At 49.0% G+C, this 8,858-nt stretch overlaps 1 pseudogene; it reads left to right on the top strand.

Annotated features, from left to right (window-relative positions):
* The first annotated feature begins 1,491 nt into the window (after positions 1–1,491).
* LOC119921706 lies at positions 1,492–8,515 on the top strand (annotated as a pseudogene).
* Positions 8,516–8,858: the final 343 nt, after the last annotated feature.

Genomic DNA, 8,858 nt, shown 5'->3' with positions numbered 1-8,858 from the left:
ATCCCCGGGCGGCTCCAGGCCTGGTCTCTCCCTTGAACCCACCGGTTTCCACGCTGGCAGATGACGAATCTCTCCTGGCCGCGGATCTGCCAGTCCTGATCCGCCATGGTGGCTCTGGAAAGAAAGTAACCTGCAGTCAGTGGGGACGAGAGGTGGCCCTTCACTCTCCACCACTTTTCTGTCTCCCCCTGCTGCACTGGGCCCTGCCACGGCCGACACTGTGTCGCGCTTTATCATTTCATTGCTCGCAATGGGTCTGCCCCAGGGCCCTCCCTCGGCTGACACCGTTTGACCAGCAGACCCCGAGGGGCAAGGACGGAGCTTGATTCCCAGCCAGGAGTGCTCTCCCAGTGTTCAGTACTGTGGCCTGTCCACAGAAAAAACTACATCGATGTCCTCTCCACCCTGGTACTCTTGCACTGGCTTTGGAATAACGGGCGTGCCTGAAAGAGGCCCGGAGCAGGGCCCACCCCCACCCTCCAGCACAGGGACCTCACCCCAGCCTTGAAGTACCCATTTCCAGCCTTCCACCAGGTCCTCCCGAACTGTGGAGACACCCCCTGCTCCCAAGCACACAGATGCTTCTCACCGTTGCGGGGTGGGTTCTGGATTCTGTGCTAAACTCAGAAACATCAATATGCGCAGGTTTGGATCAACCAAATTCGTTCTGACTCGAGCTTAATAGCCGCACAGCTGCCTCTTTGGCTCTCTCAGATGGGCAGTGCCCAGTGGGGCAGTGGATAGAGGTAGGGAGCTGTGTTGCCAAGGGCACCATTGTTAAAGGATGAGTTGGTGAGGTGGCGTCAGGGCTTGACATGAATGTACGGGACATCTCCTGAACGAGGGCCCTGAAATGTGGCCAAAGAGCCTGGGCCTGGGAGTCAGAGGGCCTGGACTCTCTGCAGCTCTCCCACTGGGGTGGTGTGTGTCCTTGCGTAATTGAATTCATTTCTCTAAGCCTCAGATCCCTCATCTGTAAAATGGGGATTAAGACTGTGAACGCCTTGTGGCCCCCTTTTTCCTCTTCTCCTCCTCATCCCCCCGCCCTACCTCCTTCCCCTCCCCACAGCACCTGTATATATGTTTGTACAGTTTTAGTACTCTATTTATTTTACTTGTAAATAGTTACTGTTCTATTTATTATGTTAATGATGTGCATCTATCTTTAATTTCATTTGTTCTGATGGCTTGACACCTGTCCACATGTTTTGTTTTGTTGTCTGTCTCCCCCTTCTAGACTGTGAGCTCGTTGTTGGGTCGGGACCTTCTCTATATGTTGCCAACCTGTACTTCCCAGGTGCTTAGTACAGTGTTCTGCACATAGCAAGTGCTCATTAAATGCGATTGAATGATTGAATGAACGTGGGACAGGGATTGTGTCCAACCTGATGAACTTGCATCTACCTCAGTGCTCAGAAAAGTACTTGGTGTACAGAAAGTGTTTTGTAGATACCATACTCGTTATTACGATGATTACTATCATGATCGAAAATGGTTCGCGCCCAGCAGCCCACTGGCTAGTGTGGCCTGGGGAAGGGTTCTCCTGTCCAGAGGCTGCATGGGGAATTTCTCCTATCCTGCCTGGATCCTTCCTCCCCTCCACACTTCCTGTCTGCCTCCTCAGCTCGGGAAACAGACTGGACCACAGCATTGAGTTACTGTTATCATAGTCATCAAAATACTATCTTTCCGATTTGGTAAGTGATTACAATGTGCCAAGCACTGCACTAAGCATGGGGGCTTGTACAAAAGGGATCACATGCTAAAGAGAAGGAAGGGCAGGATTTGAAATCCCTCTTTACAGTTGGGGTTCCTGAGTTACAGAGAACTAAGGGAGCTTATTCAAGGTCACAGAGTATAGAAGAGAGAGCCCAGATTAGAACCCAGGTCTCCCTATTCCCAGTTCTCTGTAATGTCCACTAGGCCAAGCTACTACTACTACTGCTACTACTACTACTACTACTGCTGCTGCTACTACTACTACTACTGCTGCTGCTGCTGCTACTACTACTACTACTACGACTACTACGACTACTACTACTACTACTGCTACTGATACTATTGCTACCACTACTACTACTCTTATTACTAGTAATCCTATTGCCATTATTACTACTACTGCCACTTTTACTTAGCACTATTACTGATTTTCCTACTATTACTACTGATACTGCTGCTGCTGCTGCTGCTACTACTACTGCCAATTCTACTATCAGTCATTCAATCAGTCAATGGTATTTATTGGCTGACTAGTATGGGCAGAGTGCCCCATAGCAAGAGGGGGAGACAGACATTCACATGAATAAATACGGAATTTATAACATGAACTGTAAAGATATCTGCATCAGTACTGTGGGACTGGGGGTGAGGGCAATATCAAATGCCCAAAGCTCCGAGATCCAAGTGTAGAGATAATGCAGAAGGGAGAGGGAACTGGGGGAAGCGGAATTTAATCACAGAAGACATCTGGGACGAAATGTGACCTTAAGAAGGATTGGAAGGCGAGGAAAGAGGTGGTCCCGTGTATATCAGTCAGTCAATCATAATTATAAAGTGCTTAATGTGTTCAGAACACTGTACTAAGCACATGGGAGAGTACGATTTATCGATATACCAGACATATAACCCGCCCACAAAGGGTTTACAATCTAGAGGGGCAGACACATACAAATATAAATAAATGAACTACAGAAATGGACAAAGGGGCTGAGGGGCTGGCCCGGTGGGGGTGGGCGGGGTGGGCGGGGGTGAGGGCGGTGGATGAATAAAGGGAGCAAGTCAGGGTGATGCAGAAGAGAGTGGTAGAAAAGGAAATTAGGGCTTAGTCAGGGAAGGCCTTTTGGAGGAGATGTGAGCCCCAGGTTAACAGGGTGAGCCCCACGTAGGACAACCTGAATACTTTGTATCTACCTCAGTGCTTAGAACAGTGCTTGACACATAGTAAGCACTTAACAAAATTCCATAATTATTGTTATTATTATTAGTAATATTCAATAAGGCTTTGAACCAGAGGAAGAGCAATTGTCTGTCAATATGAGGAGGAAATGTGTTCCAACCCAGATGCAGGACAAGGAGAGATGTTAGCGGTCAAATAGATGAGATCGAGGTACAGGGAGAAAGTTGTTGTTAGAGGAGCGAAGTGTGCAGGCTGTATTGTAGTACAAGAGTAGTGAGGTGACTTAGGCAGGGGCAAGGTGATGGAGGCCTATAAAGCCAAGAGTGAGGAGTTTCTGTTGAATGTGAAGGTGGAAGGGTAATCACTAGAGTTTCTAGAGGAGTGGGGAAACATGGCCTGAACGTTTTTGTGGGACAATGTTGGGGGCAGCAGAGTGAAGTATGGACTGGAGTGGGGAGACACAGGAGTCCGGGAGGTCAGCAAGGAAGCTGATCAGGTAAACAAGGCAGAATAGGATAAGTGATTATAGTATCGTGATAGCAGTTTGGATGGAGAGGAAAGGTCAGATTTTAGCATTGTTTTTTGAAGGTCGAACTGACAGGATTTAATGATGGAATGAATATGCGCGTCGAATAAGAGAAAGTCGTTTCATTCCTGTCTCTGAGAGTGAGACAGGAAGGATGGTGGTGCCATCTATATTAAAAGGAAAGTCAGGGGGAGGACAGGATTTGATTTGCTTGGGAAGATAAGAAGTTCTGTTTTTGACATAGTAAGTTTAAGGTGATGGGAGGACAGACCAGTGGAGGTGTCTTGAAAACAGGAGTCAGGAGAAACCTGACTGCAGAGAGGTAGAGAGATCAGGGCTCCAGATTTAAAACTGGAAGTTTTAACACATTTGTAGTGGACGGAGAGAAGATGGAAATAGTTAACAATTTTTCTCTCCTGGGATCGATAATAAATAATGAAGGAAGTAGTAGCCAAGAAATAAGGCAAAGATTACTGTTAGGAAGACTTGCTATGAAGAGCCTGGAAAAAGTCATGAAATGTACTGATGCTGATGAAGGCCAAATGACTCCACTTAGATTAGCATATTTTGGACAGATAATCCAGAGAACTAATTCTATGCAGAGGACACTAATGCTAGGAAAAGTCCAGGGAAAACGAGGAAGAGGCAGATCAGCAGCCTGATGGATAGAGTCCATAACCATGATAACAGAAGAAACATTAGAATGATGGTGGATTATGACAGAGGACAGAACACTCTGGAAAACATATAACCAAGGAGTTGCTATGAATTGGAAAAGACTCGACGTCAGTTAATAAGGTCACATTGATTTCCAGAAAGTTCCAGCAAAGGGATCGTTGCTCAACAGCCTATAGAGAGCCTGTCTTCTGTCTGAGCCATGATATAAAAAGGACAGAGACATAATCCCACCAGATCACCTGATCCAGAAAATGTGGGCACTGGCATCATCTGGGTAAAGATGGAGACTATAAGACCATAAGAACATTTTTCCGTTGCTAGAGGACTTGTTTTGGGTAATTATTGAGATGATCTTTCTTGCTAATTGTAAACAGAGACCAACATGACACCTAGTAAATAATAGAAGCAATATGTGTACCTGGTAGAAGCCCTCATGTTGTCATTTTGGTGGGGGCACAAGGGCTTTCCTTGGCAGCACAGTAGTCTTCATGACAGTCCTTTCCTTGGCCTTCCTGTTAGTTATCGGCTAGTAAAAGAGAGCCAAGGACAAGTGGTAGCAAAGGACAAGATGAAAGTGAAGCCCCGCATCCCACTGTCATTCTATTGCTGCTGCATGTGGCTGTGGCACTCTAACTTGTTGCTTTAGTGTTAGACACACGAAAAGGCATGGGTGCAAATGCGTGGTTGTACATTTTTTGCTAAAAGCAGCGCTTTTCAATCAGTTTTAGTTGAGGTGGCAGTGCGACCCCGTCCACAGCAAGCTTGCATAAATCTGGTCTCATCCATCTACCGGGAAAGGTCTCACTCAGACATTGCAGCCCACTGGTCAAAACAACTCAGGTGGCTGGGATCCACAGGGTGGCCATGAACGGTACAGTGGAATGTGGCATGCCCGAGGTCTGGACTTCAATTTCTTTGGCCAAGATGCCATTAGGTCGAAGTGGGCATAGCACATGTGCCACTATCCCTTGGCTAGCAGATGGTGTTGACTATCTTGACTGCAGCTGCTGACCCTGATGGGTTGAAGAAGTGATTACCACTTATAATTAATCACTTATGTCTCGAGTTAAGGAGGAAGACAAGACAGGACCAAGAGAATACTCCAGATGGAAATTAACTGGGTCTTGACAGATATATCTATTTAAATCGACACTGAGGAACAGCGTTTTGACCCCACTTTGACCTGGGTGTCCATGACGCCTGCTGCCACAGGATGTAGATTTAAGTCACCCTAGGTGGGTAGACCCAGTATACACATTCATGTTCCCTCGGCCCGAACTCCAGACAACGGAGCATCAGAGTCCACAAAACTCAGATCAAGGTCAATACCTGGAAGGTTCTTCTCACAACCTAAAAGAGAGCTCATACCTTCCACAAGTTGGGTAGGGGGGAGAGAGAGTGGCGATTAAAGATGCCGACAATGTTAAAAACGAAGTGCAGTTCGCCCTTTGGTATTGGAGCTGCAGGGAGTGCACCCCCAGGGCTGAAGCCCCATAGCAGAGGTCTGACACCAGAGAAATCAGTGGCACGAACTTCCCTTACTTTCCTGGAGATCCACTCCCTCTGATTGGTTCCGAAGATCTGCGACAGGACCAAAAGTCTAGCTATCTTCTGACAGGAGGCAGGTAAACGGGCGATCGACAGTGTGGCTCCAGTCACTCGACCTCGGCCTCTCTCCGGAGGACCGTGGCTGCCTTGGATCTGGCCAAATGCCTCCAGGAAGAGCTGACCTGCTCTATCTGCATGGAGTACTTCATCGACTCCGTGACCATCAGCTGTGGATACAGATTCTACCTACTATATCTTCTCAGGTGCTCGGATGATGTTCAGCAGTCCTTCCCCTGATCATAGTACCATGGGGTCTGCCAGATGAAAAACCTGGAGATCAATCAAGCTCTGGGGAGGCCAGCAGTGCTCGCTCGGAAAGTAGCTCGGACCTCACCTAATGCGGGGCGCCGCCTAGGAGGAGGAGCTGTGTGAGAGACACCAGCAATATCTGAAGCTTTTCTGTCAGTAGGACGACATAACAATCTGCATGTCCTGCTACTGTTCCAAGGAGCAAGGGGAATACAGCGTGAGTCCGATAGAAGAGGCTGGGGAGAATTACAGGGAAAGTTGCCTGCTCCGTGGCCATCCCAAGGAAAGTGTTGAACGTCGAATTAGAACGTCTCTCACCTGTGCAATGCCGATATCTCCCCATCCTACTCCCGAGGTCCGGAAACTAGGTGACAGGGGCTCAAAAGAGCACAGAAGTATTATGAGCATACCAGAGACCTAGTTCAAGTTCATCGACGGTCGTTGTGCATTTCAGGAGAGGTTCCAGGAGCTTCGTCAACCCCTGTGGACAGAAACTGAGGAGATGCGGACTGTGCTAGCTGCGGAAAAAAAGAATTCAGCGATGGTGAAGGTGAGACTTTGGTCCTGTCCTTAGGGGGTCCCTTCTTGACCATTAGTGGGAGGTTCAATGTGTCCGACGGCCTACTGAACAGTGCTTTGCACATAGTAATCGCTTAATAAATTCCATTATTATTATTATTGACTCTTCTTTCTACTTCGACCTCTTTCCCGGCAAGAGGAGGCACAGAAATGGAGGTGGAATCTCATATCCAAGTTTGAGGTAATGCACCGATTGCTGGATGAGGAGCTCAGGCTGCGGCTTCGGAGCCTGGAGAAGGATGCAAGGGGGAATCTGCAGAAACTGAGACAGAGCAAGGAGCATCTGTTCCACCAGAGCTGCACTCTTCTGGCACTTACCACGGAACCTGGGGAGAAGTACCAGAGCGGGGAGGCATCTAGCTGCTGCAGCTGAGAGTCCAGGAAACAGGCTTGAAGCAGGAAGGAGCGGAGCAAAGAAAGGCTCTTCTCAGTGTTCCGCAGGACCGTGCCCGGAGCCACAACATCCCTTCCCAGATGAATTCCTCCATCCAGGGCTAAGTACAAAGCTTGAAGCCCAGAGGACAACAGCACTGATTGACCAGAAGGGAATGTATGTACCCAATTTCAGGACCCCAGCTCTGAGTTTTGGGAATGAAACGTGTGCAGAAGGGATTGATGCAGTGCCCCCACGGAGAGCCATGTTACAGGAACGTGTGTGCGGGGAACAGGTCGGTAGCCCAAACACCAATCTAGTGTCTTCTTTCGCCTTAGGACATGAAAGGAACATTGCGCAGGTACGTACGTGTTCTGTGCTCCTAGTGGACGGTCCTAGAAATGAAGGGCCAAGGAGTCCATGTGTCACAGGAGGGGTTCTTGGGATTTTTTTGGAAGGCCAAAAAGGAACTGTTCCGAGTGACGAGCTGAGGTCCGAGATTGAAAGAGAATTCCTTATGACAGACTCTTTGCTCTCTCCAAGATTTTGTCAGTGCTGCAGCAATGGCCAAAGACCACCATGTCCTTGGAGTTGACCGCATGCTGGGTCCCTGGGAGGAGAGAAATACTCAGCAAATATGCCAGGTGAGTGGAAGCCCTTGGGCTTTTTCTGAGTCAATCCTCTGAAAAATTCCATCCCAAAGTCCAGTCTCACGCAGTACCTACATCATAAGACCCTGATTGGGACTGTCAGATTGTCGTCTATCACAGCCACCATTTTCCTGAAGGATGGAACGAGGTATCTTCCCTCATAGAGGCAACCATGTGTTCACCTGTGGGACTCCACTCTGATGAGCTGGGAATTCAGGTCCCTAACATTGGGAAGGCTTTGGACCTGAAATCCCTTCGAAATCTCGATTGGCTTCCCACATGAGCTCTTCCCTCTCCCAAAACCCTGGCAGAGGGTACTATGGGAGGAGGGCTTCTCTTCCTGATTCCAGTGGGCTGACAACACACCCAGATGGAGGCTGAAGCGCTGCTCTCACCGCTGCACTGGCTACAAAGATGGCCGAATTCCCAAACTACCTCTTTGCAGGCATTGACTGTGAGTGCGTGCCGCATTGCAATGTCCCCCTCTCTACTGTCAAACTCTCCAAACACATGTAAAAGACAGGGATAGCATGTGGTGTAATAAACTGTGCCCTTTTCTCTCTCTTCGCAGAGTACATGACCCTGACCTCAAATACAGCCAGTCCCCATCTCATCTTGCCACAGCATCGGAGGAGTGTGACATTCGTGGAAGCCTCGCAGGATGTGCCCGACTACCAGGACCGATTTGAAAACTGTGGCCGCGTTTTATGCTCCCTGGTGCTCATCTCGGGGCGGCACGACTGGGAAATACAGATTGTAGACAGGCCAGACTCGGAGGTGATGGTATGTTAAGAGTCGGGGAGCATGAGGAACAACGCGCCAGTTGCCCCAGGGGGCGCATTTGCACTGATGGCCTTCCAGGCTATAAATGGGGTCAGTTTCTGGATCACCTTCCCCTTCACCTAGCTCACTATGGCCCTACCAATCTGCCGGGCTGGGGTTTTCCTAGATTCTAAGGCTGGAGTCATTTCCTTCAACCTGTGGGAGAAATTCCTCATCCACATCTTTCCTCCTGTCTACTCCTCCAGTCCTCTATGATCCGTCGTCTCCCCTACAGGGCCACTGACCATCGGCCGGGTATGCTAGCGCCACCTCCTCAGCCGAAATGGAGATTGAACTCCCCCAACACACTTGCCTCTGCTTGAGTTGGCCTGATACATTCTCCCTCCCGGGAAAGGTTAATCCTTCCATTCCCACGCTCCCCCTCCATGGCCTCGAACCATCCTTCGCCCCCTGGAGAGGGGTTCGCCTCGGGAATGGCAAGTCTTCATACAAGAGGCGCCAATTGGTTCCCCTAGA

This window comes from Tachyglossus aculeatus (assembly GCF_015852505.1).
Source record: "Tachyglossus aculeatus isolate mTacAcu1 chromosome 12 unlocalized genomic scaffold, mTacAcu1.pri SUPER_6_unloc_4, whole genome shotgun sequence".
NCBI lineage: Eukaryota > Metazoa > Chordata > Mammalia > Monotremata > Tachyglossidae > Tachyglossus > Tachyglossus aculeatus.
This window is presented reverse-complemented; position numbering and strand designations above follow the sequence as displayed.